The following is a 25,288-nucleotide window of genomic DNA, read 5'->3' as shown; positions in this document are numbered from 1 at the left end:
AACAAGTATTTGGAATTCGCATCCTTTTGCCGGCAGCTTGTACTCAAGGTTGCCAAATCCCCACACCTCTACAGCCAGGATCTGTGGTGATAAACTTGATAGAGAATTTCGTTGGAAAATTGTGCACATGGACATTTGAAAGACTTTTAACTAGTGAGTAATTGTAACTCTAGAATTTTGTTTGCATTTATGGTGTTTTCTCTTTATTTCCTAGTTTTTTTGCTCTATTTGTATTTTTTCTCTAAATAAATTGTTAGTACCTTTAGATAGCTTTTTGAACTGGTAGGGTACAAAACGTTCCTAAATTACAGATAAGAGTCTCATATATACTAGGCTTGTTCAATTGAAACTCATCTTTGATCCAGAACAAAAATATAGGAAAAGCATATCTACAAAAAATAATAATCAGTAGTAATTGCACAAGAGCTCTAAAATTATCGAATTTTTCCGGAGTGACACTTTGACAGTTTTAATTGCACGACCTGAAGGGGAGTGAAATTATGTCAAAGTGTCACGAGGGCAAAAATACGATAATAATTTTAGAGATCGAGTGCAATTTGCTGCGATTATTTCATGAATAAAACTGTTCAAAACCAAAATTTTATTGTAATTTATTTATGTAAGTACAAATTAGTACAATTAAATAAACAGTTGTTATAAATATTTGACGGTTGAAAGTCATCACTTTTATAATTTTTAAAACATTAATTGTCATTAATGTCACTGAATGTATTTTTTCGTAGCAACGAAGGGCATCTGACGTAATATACTTGACGACGGGATATTATCAAAAATTATCATTTTAATTTTTATTTCTGTAGCTTTCTATTGGTCAGAATCTCCTATGAATGAAATAATCAGTAGTAATTGCACAAGAGCTCTAAAATTCTATATTAATTTTAGAGATCGAGTGCAATTTGTTGCGATTATTTCATGAATAAAACTGTTCAAAACCAAAATTTTATTGTAATTTATTTATGTAAGTACAAATTAGTACAATTAAACACACAGTTATTATAAATATTTGACGGTTGAAAGTCATCACTTCTATAATTTTTAAAACATTAATTGTCATTAATGTCACTGAATGTATTTTTTCGTAGCAACGAAGGGCATCTGACGTAATATACTTAAATTATCAAAGGTAATACCACGAGTCCTCTAAATTTTATCGATAAATTTTTTTTGTTTTCACGAAAACTTCTTTATTTGGTAAAATTACGAAAACAAACCGAATGATAAAATCACGAGTCCGAAGGACGAGTGATTTTATCCATTTCGGTTTGTTTGAGTGATTTTATCCTAAATAAAGAAGTTTAAGTATGAAAACGAAAAAATTTATCAAGCAAAATTTAGAGGACGGGTGGTATTTGAAAAGATTATTTTGTGAACCAATATGTATTATTAGTAAATACGGGCATCTGTGAAATATTTTTAAGACAACTAGGATCAATGTCTTAAGTAGGTTATATATAAATTATTTTATGATTTAAAAATGAACCAATTTATTTATTATATTGTTCAATAAAATAGAAGAATTAGTTCTGTGTTCTGTGTACGGTTTACATCGGTTGTTTGACGTTTATGAAAAGTTTAGAAATATTTATTTTGAAAATAAAAACTGTAGAAAATCTGAGTATATCGTGGTTAGTGTTTTTAAAATATCTATGTACCAGGGCTGTTCATAAATTAAGTTAGTAAACACAGGTATGTACGTATTATGTGAAATTTAGGGTACCTTAAGTTTTATCAGGGAAGAGACTGTTTTATCAAGGAAGAGGCTGTTTTATCAGTATTACACTCAATGATTGGCTAGAACGACGCGTGGTGATTGGCTGAAAAAGCAAAAACGTCAGAATTTGACAGGTGAAAAAAATAATCAGTTTAATTTTTATTTCTGTAGCTTTCTATTGGTCAGAATCTCCTATGAATGAAATAATCATTATAATTAAGGTACATATTCCATTGTTCCACCAACCTATGCATTCCCTGTTTAAAGAATTCTTGTGGTTGTAGCTCGAAGAATTCTTTTACGACATTTTTTATTTTTTCGTCCATCTGAAAACGATTAGACTAGTTCTTAGACGACACACCTTTTAACGCCATTTTCGGTAACCCTCAAAAATGTGAAAATCACAGAGTGATAAATCAGAACTATAGGGTGAATGCTATAATATCCTCCTCTTCTATCGTTGTAGATTTACTTTCACTACTTTGGCAACATAAATCGCCATTTTCGTGAAGAAGAATGACACCACATGAGAGCTTTTCTGTACGTTTTCGTCATATTGCTTGATGAAACTTGTTTAAAGTTTCAATATACACGTTTTAGTTGATACGCACTCTACGTTCTGTAAACTCTATGAGCAAGAGAAATGTTTACTTGACCTTTCCCGCAGAAGGTTGAACTTTGTATGACCGCACGCTGATTATATTTGGAGGAATTTTTAACAACAAACGCCATTTGTAAGTCAGAATACTTAAAATAGCAGTCAAATATAATTGACAGGAACTGATCAGTGTGTAAACTACGTTTACAAACATAGCCAACATTTCATAACGTTAGTTGAGTGATTACAACTGTTCCCAAGGCTCACCTGGCCAAAGATGTGTTTCAATTGAACAAGCTTGTATTTTGCAACCAGCAACCTATGTTTTACACTCCCTCTCATTTTAGGACATTCTTCATGTTAGTCCTATCGTTGTAGATATTAATTTTATCTACATATGTGTACTATTCGAGAAAAAAACTACCGTTTTTCGTTTCCATACGAGATTACGAAAAATTCGACTCTGTAATTCGGCCTTGAAGAAAGAGAACGGGGAATAAAAACTACGAGCAACAATCACGACAAAAACATTTTTTACACTTATCTCCAAGAACCTGAAACTTCTTTCGACAAACGACAATCCCGATTTCTGGAACGATCCATAAAGTTTGACGTGCTGCGAGGCGCCGAACGGCACAGCTAGGCTGTTACCTTTTCAAACATTTTCCCCAAGATGTCTTTTGTGTTCGCACTCTCATTCAGCCATCTGAATCTCTTCTCGGTATGAATGTAGCCTGAATAATAAATTTTCCCGTGGTATATCGCTCAAAGTTTTGTTGTTTTAATTGTTTCATCGGAAAAGACAATCGCCGAAAGATTTACGAAATAAACATCGTTTCAGGAAGTCTTTTGCCAGTTGCAAAGGCATTAACAATAAACAGAAATCCCATAAATTTTAGGAAAAACATATACTAACTTGTAATTTATTGCAGTGCTACAAGATTTGTGGATAAGAAGTGCTAAAATTTATTCAACGCTTCATTTAATCACGCAAGGAAATATTTTAAACGACTTTATCTAGAAAACAAAAGATACATTCACACTTTTATAGTGTGCTGTCATGCTGCACATAGGTAGAAGGTCTTTTCATGGAAAATCTTATCGATCTAAACATGGCGATGAAGAGAACTACACATTCACTGACAGTTATTTGTAGTTAGTCCAGAAAGCCACTGCGCATCCGCTAGGAAAAATATTCTAATTCGGATTTTTTGCACAATCTTACTCAAAAAGGACTCCTTTTAACAAATTTGCATGTTGCCAGGACCAAAAGGTGGTCAAAAATTTTTTAAACGTTTTTTTTTTGTTCTTTTCCTAAAATTATTTTTTTTTGCATGGAAAGAAGTTTTTTTAGGTTTTTTGGATCATTCCAAACAGAAAAGGTATTTAGTGACTTTTCTCTAAAAATGATAGTTTTTGACATACATATAAGCGATTAAAAATTGAAAAATTGCGAAATCGGCCATTTTTAACCCTCAAAAACTATGTGAAAAACTGAAAATTTTAATGTTGCCAAGGTAGGTAGATATTCTTTAAACATCGATTAATGAAATCTCGAAGAGTTTTTTGCAATGCAATATTCAAATCTCCTTTGTTTTTTAATTGCTAATCAAGCGTGCGCGACACTATTTTCCACCGACAGTATGGTGCAAATGAAAGGAATAAATTCGTTATTTCGTAAACCGGCGACTTTAAGGAAAAATCCAGAAACAGGTCGATTTTTATTTTTAAGTTATGATATTGTGGCATATATGGTATACTAGTGACGTCATCCGTCTGGGCGTGATGACGTAATCGATGATATTTTTAAACGAGAATAGGGGTCGTGTGGTAGCTCATTTGAAAGGTTCTTCAATTCTCTATTCAGTAGTGTAAACATTTACATAACTATTTATACAGGGTGTCGTTCTACTTCTTTTTTTGTAAAATAATTTAATTTAATAAAAATGTTTTGGACACCCTGTATAAATAATTATGTAAATGTTTATATTACTGAATAGAGAATTGAAGAACCTTTCAAATGAGCTAGCACACGACCCCTATTCTCGTTTAAAAAATCATCGATTACGTCATCACGTCCAGATGGATGACGTCTCTAGTATACCATATATGCCACAATATCATAACTTAAAAATAAAAATCGACCTGTTTCGGGATTTTTCCTTAAAGTTGCCGGTTTACGAAATATCGAATTTATTCCTTTCATTTGCATCATACGGTCGGTGGAAAATAGTGTCGCGCACGCTTGTTTAGCAATTAAAAAACAAAAGAGTTTTGAATATTGTATTGCAAAAAACCTTTCGGGATTTCATCAATCGATGTTTAAAGAATATCTACCTACCTCGGCAACATTAAAATTTTTAGTATTTCACATAGTTTTTGAGGGTTAAAAATGGCCGATTTCGCAATTTTTCAATTTTTAATCGCTTATATGTCAAAAACTATCATTTTTAGAGAAAAGTTACTAAAGACCTTTTCTGTTTGGAATGATCCAAAAAACCTAAAAAAAACGTTTAAAAAATTTTTGACCACCTTTTGGTCCTGGCAACATGCAAATTTGTTAAAAGGAGTCCTTTTCGAGTAAGATTGTGCAAAAAATCCGAATTAGAATATTTTTCCTAGCGGATGCGCAGTGGCTTTCTGGACTAAGTAAATTTATGAGTAATTATAATGTGATTAGTAAGGAACTCACGAATTGCGCCCTTGTAATTATAAGTAAGAGCTCAAACCTTAGATTCAGCCCTATTCTGTATCTATGTTATAGTCAAAGCCCGAATTTCAGACACTCCTAGGTTTGACTAGGCAATCCTCAGGTCTGACTGACGGTCTTAGTCAAAGCCCGAAATAAATTACAGTTTCGGCCTTTGACTAGTCAAACCTAGGAGAGACTACGTTGGTCAGGCAAAGGTCGAAATTTAATTTTATGAAATCGGGGTTTGACTAGTCAAACCTCGATCAGCTATTAAAATGTCGTAATTTGTTAGATTAGGTTTAATAGAACGTCATTTTTTAATTTTAATGTTTATCATATTTAAATTCTCGTAATTAAAAGAAAGAAATTAGTGTTTATTCTCGCATGTTGAGGCATTATGGCATTTAGAGTTGCACACTACGTTAGACCTTTTACACTTACATGGTTTTGAAGAGCACTTCTTATTGCAGTGGTATTTTATAAATCCTTGTCCTTCAAATTTAGAATCTTTTGTACTAATTTCTCTTAGAGACAGCTTAACGTCTGGAACATCTTCGAAATTAGGAAAATTCTCTTTGCATTATCTTATTTGATTTCTTGAAAAAGTGTGTTTATTGTTCCGTATTTCGTACCAACTCTATATAAACCGTCAATTATTGTTTTATCTTGTATGATATCCAAAATATTTCGAGCATCTCCTTGGCACGCGTTCGAGCATGCGTTGTGCACAGACAGAAAAGATTAAAATAAATAAAGGAAATGCGATTGAAGGTCTTCATGCCCAGGCTAATGCTATGAAACAATTAAGTGATAAAAATATCCTCCAATTTCGATCGGAAAAACTGTAACAATACCTATCCCCAGCTTTGATAGAGCCAAAGAGGATGCTCGAAATATTTTGAGTAGCATACAAGATAAAACAATTGACGGTTTGTATAGAGTTGGTACGAAATACGGAACAATAAACACACTTTTTTCAAAAAATCAAATAAGAGAATGCAAAGAGAAATTTCCTAATTTCGAAGATGTTCCAGACCTTAAGCTGTCTCTGTCTCTAAGAGAAATTAGTACAAAAGATTCTAAATTTGGAGGACAAGAATTTATAAAATGCTACTGTAATAAGAAATGCTCTTTCAAATTACGTAAGTGTAAAAGGTCTAAAGTATTTTGCAACTCCAAATGCCATAATGCCTCAGTATGTTAGAATAAACACTAATGTTTTTAAAAAATAAAAATGTATACCATTTTTATGGTATATAAAACACTAATGTTTTTATTTTATTTACAATAATATAAAAACAATAAACATTAAAATTAAAAAATGACGTTTTATTAAACCTAATCTAACAAAGTACGACATTTTAATAGCTGATCGGGGTTTGACTAGTCAAACCCCGATTTCATAAAGTTAAATTTCGACCTTTGCCTGACCAACTTAGTCTCTCCTAGGTTTGACTAGCCAAAGGCCGAAATTGTAATTTATTTCGGGCTTTGACTAAGACCGTCAGTCAGACCTGAGGATTGCCTAGTCAAACCTAGGAGTGCCTGAAATTCGGGCTTTGACTATAACATCTACAAATCGAATAGAAATTAATCAAATCGAATAGAGGTCAGCAAGTCAGATCGCAATTTGTAGGAATTGGTATTCTGTAACTCATCTCGACCTCTTCTATCGAAACTTTGAGTAGAAATTGATTTCGACTAGACAAGCTTGTCGAGATCAAATTTCGACATCGAAATTGGTCTTCATTGACGCTTGCGCATTGGTATCATTATTGTTTTGACGTTTATTTGTTAAATAATTAGCGATTGATAAACTTTTGTAGCTGCTTAATTTTTTAGTCTGTGGTGTTATTTATTTATATAATTGTATATTTAATTTAGACATGTAGACATCTGAATATTATGTTTGCGAGTCACAGTGTTGCCATGCTTTTTTGTTTATTTCTTGTATAATTTTAAATGGTATAATGTAAAAGAATAAGATTATATAGAACGTTTAAAACATAAAGAAAGACTTCTTATATTTAGTCTGAACAAATTATAGAGAAAAAGGCCACTTTTGGGAAAAATTGTTTAGCAGTTATTTTAGCTGGAATCGAATCTTAAGATTGCACATTATTAGATAGTAATATCGATTTTAATTAATTTATTATTAATAATAATTAATAATAACAATTTAAATTATCTTTGATTTAAAAACATTTATACCTACAGTTTATCTTCATTTTTCTTTTTATTTTATTATCAGTTTATTTTCATTTTCATAACAAGTTTAATTAACTTTGATTTAAAACCATTTATCCTCTTTTGAGGTTTTGGTATCCAGTATTTACACTGCTATCTCACTATTTACGTTTCAAAACTTTTCTTTTTCGGTGTTTCAAAACTATGTTTTAAATGCAACTTTATGTAATGTGATACATAGTATGAAAAAATTGAAGTTATGGCAACGGTGCCATACGTCAAGCTCAGATCCAGTAACAAAAAGATCACAGAACACTAACTTCACTTTTCAGTGCGGGGTTGCCACCACCTTCTGAGCGCGTCAAATAGAAGTTGGCGTTTTCACTTTACACTGATTACGATGTGAGTTTGCCAATGCCAATCCAATCACGAAAACGAGGCGATAGATATCCAACAGTCCGATTTCGGGTAATTACGATTCGACTTTTCGTCATTTCTATCCGATTTGTTAAAAGTTACAAAATAGGGCTGAATGTTTGATTATCACGTCGAAAGTCTAGGTTAAGATATCCGACACGGGCGAAATCCACGAGATGGTTTTAAAAATTTCCAACGACCCAAGGAATAACATGAGTATCCTAGATAAATCAGGGGTAATAGTGGGTGGATGAAGCATAGTACTGGCTCTGTTAATTTCTCTGTATACTGTAAAGCCAAGAAATATCACGACTATACTGCTATATTCCACCGACCTATTTGAATTTGAATTTATTATTTGCGCCAGTACACCTTCATTATTCATTTCGGTAACAATAAACAAATAATACATCCAAAAGGCAATTCCTTCAATGGCATCTATGCTGAGACGAGAATGTGGGGTCTTACTAAAATGCGAAAGATCCGTGGATTTTTATAGACGTTTTGATGTATCTATGTAAGTACCATGTGCGTTCTTTGATTTTGTGCTGAACATTGCTATGAGCTATGAGTAGCATATTGATGTTTTAGTGATACTCTTGAACCAAAATAGCTCAGGTAGGCCAGGGTAATAAGACAAAAATATACCCTGTTCCTGACACTTCAGCAGCCAGGGTACTGAAGCATTTTTTCGACAGGTAATACCCATAGGAACATATTGTAACTATTTCCTGCGTAGGATCTGGCGGCCATTTTTATTTATAAACAATTAACTGTATTTATTACTAATAAATGCATTTTTTATTCACTTTTTTTAAACCAAGTTGAAAATACAGCTCATGCTCTTTCATTTGACACCTGTGAAATGGTTCTAACGTCATTTTTTTCTGAAATGTTATTGCAAAAAAAATGCTCTCTGAGATAAACAATTTGAATAAAATTTAAACAATTGAATGAATCGCTTTGAAATTTTTATCACATATTAAGCACCAAAGAACCCTCATTTGAAAATTTTTTTAAAGCTTACACTAATTTTTACAACAGCTATTGCGAAAATAATTTTTTTGCAATTCGGACCATTTTTTGCAATTATATTTACAATAAATGAGTATATCAAACTTTGTAATACGTCATTTTAAAGCTTTTTCTATAATCTCGAAGATATTTGTACTAAAAAAATCATAAGTTTCACTGTTTTCCGTTGATTTGAAAAAAAAGGAAAAATACCATTTTTTGACAGCTAACTGTTTATAAATAAAAATGGCCGCTAGATCCTACGCAGGAAATAGTTACAATGTTCCTATGGGTATTACCTGTTGAAAAAATGCTTCAGTATCCTGGCAGCTGATTTTCATAACGACAATCTTCTCATAAACGGAACCAATGTCGAACGAGTAGACAATGTGCATATCTTGGAACAATGATCAACTCCACAAATGATTATTTCCTGGAAATTAAAATAAGAATAGAAAAGGCTAGAGCAAATTTTAACATTATGAGAAGAGCGCTCTGCACAAAAGATTTGAAGTTAGAGCTAAGAGTTAGGTCGGCTAGGTGCTACGTTTTCTCGACTTTGTTTTATGGACTGGAAGCTTGGACGTTGAATGCAATATCAATTAAAAATCTGGAATCATTTGAGTTGTGGGTCTATAAAATAATTGAGAGAATATCGTGGACAGAACATGTCACAATGTCACAAAAAAAGAGGTTTTGAGAAAGATCGATAAAGAAATGGAAATCTTAAATACAATCAAAACAAGAAAATTGGAATAAAAAATTCTGAAGTAAAAATCACAAATGATGTTAAACTGTAAATGGGGAAATAATGAAGCAGGAAAGAAGGTTTAGATATCTGAGAATAGATATAACCAGTTACGGAGATGTTAAAGAGGAAGTACGACAACAAAGTTTAAAAGCAAGTAAAGCGGCGGGATCTCTTAGTGACACAATCTGGAAGAACAAACACCTAAGACAAGACACAAAAGCAAGAATCTATAAAGCAGCAATTAGGCCTATATTGACATACACGGCGGAGACAATACCTGATTCATCTAAAGCGAGACGACTACTAGAAACAACAGAGATGAAAATACTTCGACGAATTTCAGGGAAAATTCTGTTGGATAGGGAGAGAAGCGAAAACATAGGATCATGCAATGTAGAAGACATAAATGGATGGGTGACAGAACGGAAACAGGAGTGGAACGAACACATTAGGGTCAATCCATGCCAAGTGGTCCAATATAAATTAAGTTGGTTGCTTGACTATTTTTAATATTTTCTATTTTTCTACCTTTTAAACTTCAATCTATAGAGACTACAGAAGTCCATTTATTTTATTTTTAAAAAATTTAATTTGCGGATGACGGCCATTTTTGTAAAGCGTATCGATCATTTTCACGGAAAACATGGCTTCGCTCTTTAGCCAATATTTTCACTGAGGTTTGCCCTAGAACAATAAATCAAAAACCAAACATTTTAGAAAAGTATGCTCTAAAAAACGGCCTATAGCATTATTTAATTTCAAACTACCCTTAAGGCCTTAAATGAACCTCAAAGTTTGAAAAGGTAAACTGATAAAATTCCATTTTCAGCATTTTTTTAACAGCATAAGGCAATCCGATAATGGTTTGTAATTTTTTTCTGCAAAAGACATACGTACATACTTTAAATAAAAAAAGTTTGGGCTTTGAGACGAGTAAATTTTTTCAAAAACAATCTCAAAAATGTAATTTTTTGAAAAATCTCAAAGTTTGACCCCTTATATTTCTGATGGGCACGGATGAAAAAATTTGAAATTCGGCTGAATGTTAGCCCCTAGCAAGTAGAATAAGGTGTACAAATTTTTAGTTGCAGACTTACCTCATATAGGAGTTACAGGCCTGAAAAAATGGTCAAAAATCAAAATGGTCAAAATTTGAGCGTTTGCGGACAGGGTAATTAAAATTCAAATAAACTGTCTAATGAAATAAAAATTAATGTATTTTCACCAGATTTCACAATGAATACAAATTTATACAGGGTGGGCCAAAGAAAAGAGTTCAGCTTGATATTTGGCAGTTATTAGATTTTAAGGGAATGCCGAAACAGGTCGATTTTTATTTTTAAATTACAATTTTTTTATATATATTTCATACGTCTCCATGACGTGTCATCGTCAGTGACGTCATCCATCTGGATGACAATAAAAATAAAAATGGATCTATTTCGGCATTTCCTTAAAATCTAATAGGTAACGATTGCCAAATATCCAGGTGGACTCTTTTCTTTGGCCCACCCTGTATAAATTTGTATTAATTGTGAAATCTGGTGAAAATACATTAATTTTTATTTCATTAGACAGTTTATTCGAATTTTAATTACCCTGCCCGCAAACGCTCAAATTTTGACCATTTTGATTTTTGACCATTTTTTCAGGCCTGTAACTCCAAGTCTGCAACTCCAAATTTTTACTTCTTATTCTACTTGCTAGGGGCTAACATTCAGCTAAATTTAAAATTTTTTCATTTGTGCCCACCAGAGATATAAGGTGTCAAACTTGGAGATTTTTCAAAAAATTACATTTTTGAGATTTTTTTTGAAAAAATTTACTCAAGTCTCAAAGCTCAAACTTTTTGTATTTAAAGTATGTACGTATGTCTTTTCCAGAAAAAAATTACAAACTATTATCGGCTTGCCTTATGCTGTTAAAAAAATGCTGAAAATGGAATTTGATCAGTTTACCTTTTCAAACTTTCGAGGTTCATTTAAGGCCTTAAGGGTAGTTTGAAATTAAATAATGCTACAGGCAATTTTTTTAGAGCATACTTTTCTAAAAAAATTGGTTTTTGATTTATTGTTCTGGACAAACCTCAGTAAAATATTGGCTAAAGAGCGAAGCCATGTTTTCCGTGAAAATGATCGACACGCTTTAACAAAAATGGCCGTCATCGGCAAACTAAATTTTTTTAAAATAAAATGAATGCACTTTTGTACTCTCTATATAGGTCTGGATCACGCGTATGAAAAAAAAGTTGATTAATAGCAAGCTGAAAATTTGTTAATAGCTTAAGGGTGTCTAGTCGGATAAACTTTGATATATGGGAACACTGAAACAGGGGCAGTTTTAATTGTGGAACAGGTTAAAAATTTGGAACGGTCAGACCACGAAAACGGCACATTTATTTTGTCCGACAGAACAGACTTAAACTCTCCGAACACAGATTAAACTCTCATGCAAAAATCAGACTGCTATTTATCACGTCATAATTCCTGTCATTTGATATATTCCCACTCATTAAAACGCCCATTTGGTGATAAATAGCAGTCTGATTTTTGCATGAGAGTTTAATCTCTGTTCGGAGAGTTTAAGTCTGTTCTGTCGGACAAAATACATGTGCCGTTTTCGTGGTATGACTGTTCCAAATTTTTAACCTGTTCCACAATTAAAACTTCCCCTGTTACAGTGTTCCCATATGTCAAAGTTTGTCCGACTAGACACCCTTAAGCTATTAACAAATTTTCAGCTTGCTATTAATCAACTTTTTTTTTGATACGCGGGATCCAGACCTAATAGACTGAAGTTTAAAAGGTAGAAAAATAAAAAATATTAAAAATAGTCAAGCAACCACCTTTGGACCACTTGGCTTGGATTGACCCATTAGTAGAATGGCAGAGGATATGATAGTACGAATAGCACGAGATAAGTCACCAAATGGACGAAGAAGTATTGGCAGACCAAGAAAAAGATGGTGCGATAATTTAAACAATTTAGGAGGCTAATATTGAAGAAGAAACAAGCTTTAAAGCCTACATACAAGAAGGAAGAAGAAGAAGAAGAAACTGTATCTAAATCACACTTCGAACTGAATTAGAAACATACTAATATTCAAAAATAAAAATAAATTATTGAAACTAGACCTTCAGAAGATGGGGAAGGAATGCGAAGTCATAAAAACCATACAAACGAAAAAACTGGAGTATCTAGGCCACATAATGAGAGAAAAATCTCGGGAAAGAGAAATGTGGGACGTAGGAGGATTTCCTGGTTGCGAAATTTAATGGAGTGGTATGGGTGCAGTTTAATACAGTTGTTCAGAGCTGCAGCCAACAAAGTTAAGATTGCTGTGATGGTAGCCAGCCTCCGATAGGAGACGGTACTGCAAGAAGAAGAAGACCTTCAAAAAACTATAATAACTTTAAAAATAACTAACATATAAATTAAATGACTAGAATTTTAAACGTCCTCCATTCCTCTAAGCTTGCACTGGAATATTTTCCGAATTTGGTGAAAATATCCAGATCTGCGCCTGTGATGACTGTGCTGCACCTTAATGGAATCTAATGCGTTTTCATTCTAAAAAAAAAAAAACAGAACAAACAGAACAAAACGAAAAGCGACGCTAATAGCAACAGGAAACACACACATTCACGTTTAGACATAATTACATTTTGTATTTTGTTTTATGTGTTTGAACAATTTAATAGCAGAGACATAAACCTGACCTGCAAATTATCTATAATGCTCTAAGGGTATCATTAATCATTGTTATTTACTATAATTTATAATAAAGTAGAAATTCTACCAAATTGCTTCTCAACTTAATTAGGCTGAGAACGGCTTCTTAATTGGATTAAAATTAATTATTGTAAACAATTTTCGTCGAACTTATCACGAAAGCGACAATGTAAAAAACTATATAAATACTTTTAACAATCTTCATCTACTCTATCTCATATTATGTAGTTTTTAGTTTGTGAAAACTGTCATTATAGCAGTGCGCGAAGGATTTAAAGTGTGCGTGAAGTAAATGGTATTTTAAATGGGATTTACTTTTTCGCAACAATTACAACAAAAGTTTTGACAGATTTGTGGTTTGAAAGAAGTTAGAATTTTTAAATGTCAAAGTTCTAAAGATTGTAGAATAGAAATGAATTCCAGTGACGAAGACTTACAGTTTTTTTATTTGTTTATCGTAGATAAAATATTGTATGAAACTGTGCGTGAAGTACGAACTTGCTCTAAACTGTCGCTCGTGCTCTAAACATCGCGTGCGTTCGCAAAAAAGCATACTTCACGAACTGTTTCATAAATAACTATTAGTTAAACAATTTAACAATATGTACTTCAAAAAATCATATAGTTCTATATTTTCAAAACGTTGAAAACTTTTATAATAAATTCAATCTACTCACTGGCATGTCTACTCACCCACTAGATACTGGGTATTCAAGTATGTTGGTGAAAAAAATAGAAAATTACTAATTTTTAATCGTAACACAAACAATATGGCTTTTAAAATAGTGGACTTTTTTGGGAACATTTTTTTGGGGTACAAACTTTTATGGTAAATTGTGGCTTATTCCCAATAAAAATAGTCTTCTTCACTTCCTCTTCTTGTAATAGGACTATGTCCCGTTTCTTCTGTTACAGTCTTTGCTGCGATCCGGAGTTCCAGCTCTCGTACCATCGTTTTTTGGGTCTTCCTATGGGTCGCTTGGTGTTGGGCTTCTGTGTCTTCGCCCATTTCGCCATACGTTCAGGGTCCATCCGATCTACGTGGTCTCTCCACATGCATCGTCGTGCTCGTGTCCATCTCACTACGTCTTGAACGCCTAGCTCTCTCAATGTGTCTTCGTTTCGTATTCTATCTCTGAGTGTGATACCTCTTATGGATCTCAGGGTTTTCATCTCTGTTGTTCTCATTATTTGTTTGGTCTTTGTTGTCTCGGCTCTTGTCTCAGCTGCGTATGTCAGTACGAGTCTAACACATGTCTTATAAATGCGGGGTTTGCTTTCGGTGCTCATATATTTATTCCGCCAGATTATATCCCTCAGGAAACCAGATAATCTCGCTGCTTTCTTTGCCTGCTGTTTTGTTTCTTGCCACAGATGCCTGTCGCTAGATATTTCCACAACAAAGTATCTACAATCGATTACCTGTTCGATTATATGGTCGTCCCCTATTAATTTACATCTAATTGGGTTCCTGGATATTACCATCGATTGGGTTAGTAATAAAAATAGTAAATCTCATAATTTAGTTTTCTTGATGTTTATTGATATTCCATATTTTTCTTCATATTCAACTATTTTGTTTATGGCCTCTGGATGTCGTGGAGGTTCTCCGCCATTAAGACAGTATCCTCCGTATACCAGATATTGTATTGATGTTGGTGTGAACTTGATATTCCATTGACCTTTATTAATTTATTCCAGCTGTTTCTCCCTCGAGAGCTCTTTTCACAATTTCGTTGTACTATTCGTTGAACAGTAGTGGTGACAATGTCGTACCCCTCCTGTAATTTCAAAACTCTTCTGAAGTTTGTTCATTAACGCGTATATTATCTGCCGCTGCTTATAATATATAGATTCATTATAATTCGAAGGCCATTGTAGTTTGTTTTGTTTTGAGGATATCCTTAGCTCTTTATAATGGACCTTGTCGAAAACCGTGTTGTAATCTATGAAACAATAATAATATATTATACATACAGGGTGTAACAAAATTACAGGTCATAGATTTAATCACATATCGATTTTTTCCAATATATCGAAAACTATTACAGATTTTTTATTGAAAATGGACATGTGGCATTCTTATGGCAATAGCATTTAAAGAAAAAATTATAGTGACATTTGGTCACCCCATAAAAACTTTATGGGGGTTTTGTTCCTTTAAACCCCCCAAACTTTTGTGTACGTTCCAATTTAATTATGATTGTAGTAATACCATCAGTTAAACACAATGTTTTTAAAATTTCTTCGCCTCTTAGTACTTTTTCGAGAAGTCAGTTTTTATCGAGATATTTGTCAAATCCACCACAATTTGTATATGGTTAAGTACGTTCATGAAGACTTAGTAATAATATGAAATAAACTTACGTGCATAGAAATCGGCCCACTTAAAAATTTGGTCATTTTTGAAGTCTCATATTTCGTAAACCTGTTGGCCGATTTAAGTGATTTTTTGAACATGTTATAGACTGATTCTTTAGCAATACCAGTGTAATAATATTGTTGCTAAGCAGGTAAATTTTTATTGTATACCAGGTGTACCAATCAAACTGTGTTTTTATCTCAAAGTTCGCATCACCCTGTGGAATATTCTAGCATTTATAAAATACTGAAATTAAAGCCCCACTATAGCCACAAGTTTTCTTAGCATTCTGTTTTTTGATTCATTCGATGATGTTGGTTAATAAAAAAGTTAGGTAATTTAACAACTAGACATGTTCTTCATCAATACACGGTGTTTCTAAATAAGTGCGACAAACTTTAAGGGGTAATTCTACATATAAAAATAATGACAGTTGGCTTGATAAAGGTATGTCCGCAAATGTTTCGTTTCCGAGATACGGGATGTTGATTTTTTTCTTAAAAACTGACGATTTATTTTATTGCTTTGAAACCGGTTGAGATATGCCAATGAAATTTGGTGGGTTTTAAGACGTAGTTATTGCACATTTTTTGACATACAATTAAAAATTTAATATTCACCATTAGCGGGCATACGTGTAATATGACCGATCATATTACCCGTATGCACGCTAATGGTGAATATAAAATTCTTAATCTTATGTCAAAATTCTGCAATAACTATCTCTTAAAACCTACCAAATGTCATTTGCATATCTCAACTGGTTTTAAAGCAATAAATAAATCGTCAGTTTGTAAGAAAAAAGTCAACATCCCGCATCTCGGAAACGAAACATTTGCGGACATACCTACGTTTATAAAGCAAACTGTAATTCTTTTTTGATGCCGAATTACTCCTTAAAGTTTGTCGAACTTATTTAGAAACACCGTGTATTGATCAAGAACATATCTAGTTGTTAAAGTACCTAACTTTTTTTATTATTCAACATAAACGAAGGAATCAAAAAGCAGAATGTTAAGAAAACCTGATGCTATAGTTGGGTTTTAATTTCAGTATTCTATAAATGCTAGAATGTTCCACAGGGTGATGCGAACTTTTTGAGAAAAATAACACAGTTTGATTGGTACACCCGGTATACAAAGAAAATTTACCTGTTTGGCAACAATAGTATTACGGTGGTATTGATAAAGAATCAGGCTATAAGACATGTTCAAGAAATCACTTAAATCGGCCAACAAGTTTAGGAATTGTGAGACATCAAAAATGACCAAATTTTTAAGTGGGCCGATTTCTATGCACGTAAGTTTAGGTATTTATGATTTACATTTTTAGGTATTTTTTGAACCATATAAATAAAGAAGCCACATCTCGATAAAAGGTGCCTTCTCGAAAAAATACAAAGAGGCAAAAAAGTTTTAAAAACACTGTTTTTAACTAATGGTACTGCAGTAATAGTTTAATTGGAACGTACACAAACATTTGGGGGGTTTAAAGGGACAAAACCCTCATAAAATTTTTATGTAAACATATTAAAAAAAAGCCCCAACTCGATGAAAACTAGCTTATCGAAAAAATACTAAGAGACAAAAAAGTTTTAAAAATATTGAATTTAACTAATGGTACCACAATAGTAATTTAATTGGGACGTACACAAAAGTTTGGTGGGGTTTAAGGGAACAAGACCCTCATAAAATTTTTATGGGGTGCACAAATTTCACTATAATTTTTCTTTAAGATGTTCCTACTATAAGAATGCAAAATGTCCACTTTCAATAAAAAATCTCTAATAGTTTTCGATATATTCGAAAAAATCGATTTTCATTTTGTAAGTTCAAAGGGCTGTAACTTTTTTTATGTGCATATTTGTACTAAGGTAAGTTAGGTTCATTCTAACTATTTTTGGTCCCAGAATATGTGATTTAATTTATGACCTGTATTTTTGTTACACCCTGTATTATATTGGTTAAATGAAGTAAAGAAACACAGACTTACTCACAATCATTTAATTTACTCACAATCATTTAATTTACTTCGATTGACGGTAGACTGATGGTCGAAGTAAATTAAATGATTGTGAGTAAGTCTGTGTTTCTTTACTATTTAAAATGAACTCACATATTATGCAACCCATTCAACATTTTTATATTGGTTAACTTCCAAGCATCTCTGGATGAGTGCATTGAATGCATAGAGAGTTTCTTGGATACCTACGCCTCTACGGAATCCAAATTGGTTTTCTTCAATGTCCATATCAAGTTTTTGGTGTCTGTGAATGGTCTTTAAGAATATTCTGTGAAATATCAGTCTTATGGTGCGGTGGTCGCTGCATTCTCTATTGTTTTTCTTTTTTGCGAGAAAAATGTATGTTGACGTCAACCATTCGTTGGATGTGTCACCAGATTGATACATTTCAATACATCTGAGAGTTGATCTAGCACAGGGCTTTTTCCGCTTTGTGCGTTCTTTAACGCATACGGTATATCTTCCTTTGTACTTTCTTCCTTTGTTTCTTTTTCTTCTAACGATATGTCCCGTAGGTTTCCTCTTCCGTCTTTGAAAAGCTCTTCAATACATTCTTTCCATCGTTTTAGTTTTTCGTCAGTCGTTATCATGATTTTCCAGTTTTATCTAAAAGAGTTGTGTTGTGGTTTCTTCTTTGCAATTCTGACACTTTTTTACGTTGATCGCATTTGTTCTGAAGATCTATCTCTTTACATTTTTCCTCAAAGTTAGCTTTTTGTCTCATTATCTCTTTTCCTGATTGCATCGTTAATAATTTTGTATTTGTAAAATAACACCACAGAATTTTTAAGGTGCAGTCCTGAGACGGCATTATTGGAGAATAGTTTAATTGTTTACATAGAATCAACTTAACCTAGAATATCTAGTAGAAAAAATAGTGATAGCATGTGATTGGTCTTTAAAAAGATAACAAAAAAATTACACAATATAAATAGATTCATAATGATGTAAAAATTACTAGAGACAACCAGACACCAGGGAATCAAAGAGGAAGTTGTTTAAATTGAGCTACACATGACAAAATTAATGACTTATTTAACAGTGAAATTCATATGAGCCGTATAATCAATGCGTGCCTCATTTAAAACATATGGATCTGAAACATGAAACATAAACAAAAAATTCCTGGAAACATATGGATAATACTTATGTCCGGTTTAGTGGATGTGAGAGGCTGGAGGTTGATGACAATTATTACAAGGTTCAGGTCGATGTAGTTGTTCTTCCCGGTCTAGTTAAAGTCCAGGGCGCATCTGTTTTGAGATGGACGTTGAGAGGTGACTCCAATTTTTTTGCAGAAATTGCTTGAAAATAACTCAAATAATAATATTTGAGTTATCCTCCCACTCAAAATGGTCCGGAACATTGTTTAAATAATCAAAATGTTAATAAATGAAGGAAAAATTCGATTTTTTTCTTCGTTTTTTGATTATAACTTTAAAAGTATTCATTTCCGAGAAAAGTTTTACCAACATAAAAGTTGCGTAATTAAATTTCCTACAATACAGAATTGGTTACAAATTTAAAAAATAGTCACCCTTGTTGAAAAATAGCAATAATTGCGAAAAAAAACCATACAAAAACAAGTATTTGCATTTTACGTTTTTGAACCATTTATGCTACACTTAGGACCTTCATATTTCACCCAGAAAAACTTTATGATGCAGTAAAACAATACTGTAAATTTCATTAAGATCGGTTTAATAAATTTTGCAATTCAGCTTTCGCAAAAAAAAATCTATTTTTTTTTAAATGTTGCAGAACTGAAAATAAAGCAGATAGCAAGTTGAATTTTTTTTGCTTATAGAAGTGTACTGTACCTTTCATTTGCAATTTGCAAAATTAAAATCGATTAATTACCACGGCGTCAGGAAATTTTTTAAATAAACATTAATTTTTGGTGCTACGCGCAGGACAGCGGTGTTCGATTCACACAAGTTGATTTCCAGCAAAATTTCTTCCAATCTTTATCTAATATATTATTTTCATACTCTATATTTTGTTGTATTTTAATATTTTAATTCCACAAAAATCAAACTAATTTTTATTCTTGTTTGTAAAATATTGTTTAAACAATTGCATATGTTTAAAAATAATTAACTTTTATTCTCTAAGTTAAAATATATGAACAAATAAAGTTTTTGCTAAAAAAAATGTTATCTCAAAGGATAGAGTACCTATGTGTTTTTATTTTGCAAAACAAATTTATTTATTTATACCGAAATGTAATAAAAATTAAGATGTATCCATCATTATCAAAGGTCATTGGAATGCCCAATCAGAGCAAACTATCCGCTGTCCTGCGCGTAGCACCAATAATTAATGTTTATTTAAAAAAATTCCTGACGCTGTGGTAGTTAATCTATTTTAGTTTTGCAAATTGCAAATGAAAGGTACAGTACACTTCTATAAGCAAAAAAAAATTTCAACTTGCAATCTGCTTTATTTTCAGTCCTTTAACATTTTTAAAAAACGAATTTTTTTTTTCGAAAGCTGGATTGCAAAATTTATTTTGCAAAATCTGTTGAACCGATCTTAATGAAATTTACAGTATTGTTTTACTGTATCATAAAGTTTTTCTGAGTGAATTATGAAGGGCCTAAGTGTAGCATAAATGGTCGAAAAACGTAAAATGCGAATACTTGTTTTTGTATGTTTCTTTCGCAATTATTGCTATTTTTCAGCAAGGTTGGCTAGTTTTTAAATTATTAACCAATTCTATATTGTAGGAATTTTAATTACGCAACTTTTATGTTGGTACAACTTTTCTCGGAAATGAATACTTTTAAAGTTATAATCAAAAAACGAAGAAAAAAATCGAATTTTTCCTTCATTTATTGACATTTTGATTATTTAAACAATGTTCCGGACCTTTTTGAGAGGGAGGATAACTCAAATATTATTATTTGTACGATAATATTTTTACAGATGCGCCCTGGTCTATTAATATTGAAAATAATGCCCGTTTAATAAAAGTAAAACAGTAATTAATACTTACATCTAATTGTAGACATTGTTGTTAGTTGAATTACCTAAAACAAAAAATATAGATAAATATAGAATCTATGGTTCATTTTACTATGACAGATAACAAAATAAGATATTATACCATTTTTAAGTTTAAGATTATTTTCGTATTAGGAAAGCTAATATTAAGCGAAATATGTGAACTATATTATGTGAAAATTAAAGATAGTCTTATGTTAATGTTTCATCATTAATTAAAATGATATAATCGAATATCCATTGTTAATTTTCGATTAAAAATCGGAGACAAGGAAATATCGACAACATATCGATGGTTAAGAGCGCAGATATAGTATGTCCAAATACCAATTGTTGAGGAGAACGTTTTGAAGTTTTCGCGTTACTTTTTGTTTGATACTGGTGATATACCTACCAATATAATATCATGTTTGGGTAATAAGTTCGGGTATCATTATTAGCTTAATGTTGATATTTTTTAAAATAGTATGTATTATTGGGTTAAAAAATATCGTTTTGGAAATGTGTATGGACATACAACATAAGGGTTCTTACTGTTTGGACATACATGTGTAACCTAGATTAATAAAATAATGAGTTTGTTAAAGTTCTCTTTATTTTATGCTTTATTTGTTAAAACAAAAAGTGGGTACAAAACAATAAAACACAAAAGCAATATATTTTATTCAGAATCATCTTCTTCATCTTCAGGGGTCCGCCAAGGTACAAGATCTTTTATTTTGTTTCTTGATGTCGGAAGACTTTCAAAATACGTTTTATAAACTGTTGGTATGATCTCTTTATTTAGTAAATGGGTCATTCCATTTCAAATCACTCAATTTTGGAGCAAAAAAAATTTTGGACCTCCGATTTGTCTGAAAATTGGTATATATAGCTTCTGCGGGACGTAAAAATAAGATATTTAAGGTCAAAAAATCTTCTTCTTCTTTTTTTCTCAAAATGTTATTTTATGAGATTTTACAGTGATTTGGTGTTTATTTATAAAAATTTGCATTTTCTATCGTAAAGTATCAATGGAAAATATAATATTTTAATAGAAGGGACTCAAAAATGTCATTATATGGCATTATAACAAGTTACTTTGATTCAAAACAAGCTTTTGATCAAATTTAATAGTGTAGAAAACGTTAAAATACCGTTCTTTACATTTTTCTCCATTCCCAAAATACAACATAATGATTTGGCTGAAAATTTTCCCACAGATAGACAAAACATAGGACTTTAAGTGGTGAGAAGGATTTGAATTATATTACAATACCAAAAAAGTTACATGCAATATTATAGTCAAAAATATAGGCGTCTACTGTAAATACAATTAACTCGAAAATATCGACCTCACGACAAAAATGGTTAAAAAGAAATTGTAATAATTATAAATACGATTTATTTGGAACAATTTCAGTTCCTACCATTTTTGTCGAAAAGTTAAAAATGGCGGAGATATTGAGCAAAACAGGTTCTCCTTTAAAATCAAGATGGCGGCTAACGTAACGGAGGAATTCATTCGTGATTTTAAATTTAGGCTACTATTGACTCTTCTAAAGATCAGAAAAATAAAATTTTGGGCAGCTCGGCATTCAATTTCAAATGCTATCCCGACTGGACTAATATATACTTTTGAGTCTGATATTACTGCATGTAACTTTTTTGGTATTGTAATATAATTTAAATCCTTCTAACCACTTAAAGTCCTATTTTTTGGCTATCTGTGGGCAAATTTTCAGCCAAATCGATGATGATGTATTTTGGGAATGGAGGAAAATGTAAAAAACGGTATTTTAACGTTTTTTACACTATACAATTTGATAAAAAACTTGTTTTGATTCAAAATAACTTGTTATAATGCCATATAATGACATTTTTGAGTCCTTTCTATTAAAATATTATGTTTTTCATTGATACTTTACGACAGAAAATGCAAATTTGTTTAAATAAACACCAAATCACTGTAAAATCGCATAAAACATTTTGAGAAAAAAAGAAGAAGAAGATTTTTTGACCTTAAATATCTTATTTTTACGTCCCGCAGAAGCTATATACCAATTTTCAGACAAATCGGAGATCCAAATTTTTTTGCCTGAGTGATTTGACATGGAATGTACCAAATACAATAAGTCTTTCTTTTTGCCTCAGATATGAAAAGTCTTTTTTAATATTTGGCTTTTAGCTGGACATGTGTCCATGCATCTTGTGTAATTTGTTTAGTTTGTCCTTTGTTTTGTATGACATCGAACTCTTAAAAATTGTCATTAGTCAATGAATATTTATATTGAATAACAAATGACCTTGTTTTTCGAATCGGAACCACTTAACCTGGAGCCATTTTATTGCATCACCTAACGTATTTGTTTTCTTATTTTGCATTATAAGGGTAGCAAGATTCTGCAGGTCATAAAAATCTGAATAGTTCAGTCTATGTACTTCGTAGGGTTTTGGTTTGTGTCTTGCCATGCTAATCAAAAGTGCCCATTCTTCTGTCGTGAATATCTTTTTGTGCTTACGAGAATGCTCAATTATTGCATGAATTGAGTCAGCTTCCAAATAAGAATGGCCGGATTCCATAAACTTTAGGTCGATCGTTTTAAGATTGTAAATTTTTGCAACAGCGTATAGCATCGAAGCACAAACAAACTGATTGAGATTTTGCCCACCACATGTGTCTGAGAAAGTGGCTACATGTTCAACGGTTTCTGGCAAGCTATACAGGCATGTACCTATTTCTGAGGCACCTTTAGAACTCTGGATTTCATCCCACACATAGCAGTGACCACTTTGATCAAATGAGTCATATATGGTAAAATTAAAAACTGAAAGTTTTCGTTTGTAATAAATCTGAGAATTCATTCTGTGGTTACACCTCCGAGGTTTCTAACCAGAGAATGTTCCCATTGTTTTCAGTCTGGTGGGATGTAGAGTAACATTATGTTGTTTTATATGCCATTAGATTGAAACATAGTCTTTTGCTAGCAGTTGCCGCTAGGGCATCTATGCCATTTCGTTAGTTGCAATCTGTGACTGCACGCCGGGGTTTGTTTTGGTTGGATCAGAGAGAGCAGCATATGTGCCTCCTGATGAGAGACTAATAAGTTTCGAAACCGGTAGAGGTGCTTGCTGCACTCTCTGATTGGACTAGAATATGGTGCGGCTGTATTTTCGTTTTGCAACGAAATTGAAAATGGTTATTCATTTTTGACATTATTTTTCAAATCAAAATGTCAAACATTTTTTTTAACATTTGTTTTAAAAACAAAAAGGATTTCCGATGCCGGGAATCGAACCCAAGCCTCCTCGGTGAAAGCCAGGTATCCTAGCCCCTAGACCAGCGATACTCAACCTTTTTCTTTTCTGGGCCACATAGTAGCCATTGCAACATCTTGCGGGCCGCAATCAAGGTGAAGTAGTATACAGTGTGTTTCATTGGGAAACGGGAATACTTAAACGGTGAATAGAGGTAAATGAGGCGGTTCTAGACATACTAAATTTATTGCCCCACCGATTTTTATAACTGAGTTAAAGGGTGTTTTACCGATTTTGGCCATTTTTTTCTGGACCCATAACTTTAGAACAGCCTTGTATATTTTTTTGAGATTTGGTACACATATGTCACATTTAGAACCGAAACTACCCAACTACTATATAATTATAAATTCATTGTGACCTTGAAACAATATCCTGCGTATTGAAATTTTCAAAACCCGTTTGCACATTTGAAAAGAGCACAAAAACTAATTTTAATGGTTCGCTTCTATTTTTTGTGCAGAAAATTTAATGACTTTAATTTTGAAATTATGTCAGAATTTTTAAGAACTCGAACTTGATACTCGAACTTTCAAAACAAAAATTTCGATATAATTTCAAAATTAATGTCATTAAATTGTCTGCGCAAAAAATTGAAGCGAGCAATTAAACTTAGTTTTTGTGCTCTTTTTAAATGTGCTAACGAATTTTGAAAATTTCAATATACAGGGTGTTGTTTCAAAGTCACAATTATTTAATTTTTTTTTTGTTACTCCGGACCTGAATTTTTCTTGTGATTACTAAATGCGAGTCATTGCAATGAAGTAAATAAGTATTGCTTATTTTTAAAATAGGTATTTGTTCACTAACTTTAATAATTTATTATTAAAAGATAATAATGAGATCAGATTTCTTAAAAATTTCAATATAATTTCAAAATTAAAGACACTGAATTGTCTGCCTCACGCACAAACACGCCTCAAACACATCGGCACACTACCAAATAATTTGAAAAACAGGTGAAATTTAACAAATAATTTGATCGTTTACAGGGCCCTTTAGTTAGCCTTCGGGCCGCATAAAAAATGCTAGAGGGCCGCATAAAACATGCTAGAGGGCCGCATGCGGCCCGCGGCCGCAGGTTGAGTATCACTGCCTAGACCGCTTAGACCATATGGATGTTAGACATGGAGATAAATATTTGACATATAAGTACTAGGGTTCTTTTCTATCTACTTTTATATTATTTTTTTGCCTAAGCGACCCGGAGTCGCGCCAGCTGACAGACATTTTCGTTATCAAACAAGTACTAACCACCAAAATAAATTCATAAAATCCGTGCCAAAATCACCGTAAAAACTTGACACTACCTCACAGACTATAATTAGTATCCCATTCCTAGCACCTCTGGAAAGCGTCCGATTATAATTTCAATAGTTTTAGCTTAATTAGACCAATATAATGGTATATTGTTTAAACAGCATTTTAGGTTGACGATACAGTTGACGATACAGTGATTCCTGTGAGTATGATATCAA

General features: G+C 32.3%; 1 protein-coding gene across 2 annotated transcripts in view; it reads right to left on the bottom strand.

Annotated features, from left to right (window-relative positions):
• LOC114325287 (uncharacterized) overlaps positions 1 to 25,288 on the bottom strand; it is a 774,118-nt gene that overhangs the window by 639,140 nt on the left and 109,690 nt on the right. For both annotated transcript variants that reach the window (XM_050646557.1, XM_028273305.2), the window contains exon 3: positions 20,506 to 20,539. The gene's annotated coding sequence lies outside the window, so the exon portion shown is untranslated. The remainder of the gene's footprint in view (positions 1 to 20,505; positions 20,540 to 25,288) is intronic.

Source organism: Diabrotica virgifera, chromosome 3 (assembly GCF_917563875.1).
Source record: "Diabrotica virgifera virgifera chromosome 3, PGI_DIABVI_V3a".
NCBI classification, from domain to species: Eukaryota; Metazoa; Arthropoda; class Insecta; order Coleoptera; family Chrysomelidae; genus Diabrotica; species Diabrotica virgifera.
This window is presented reverse-complemented; position numbering and strand designations above follow the sequence as displayed.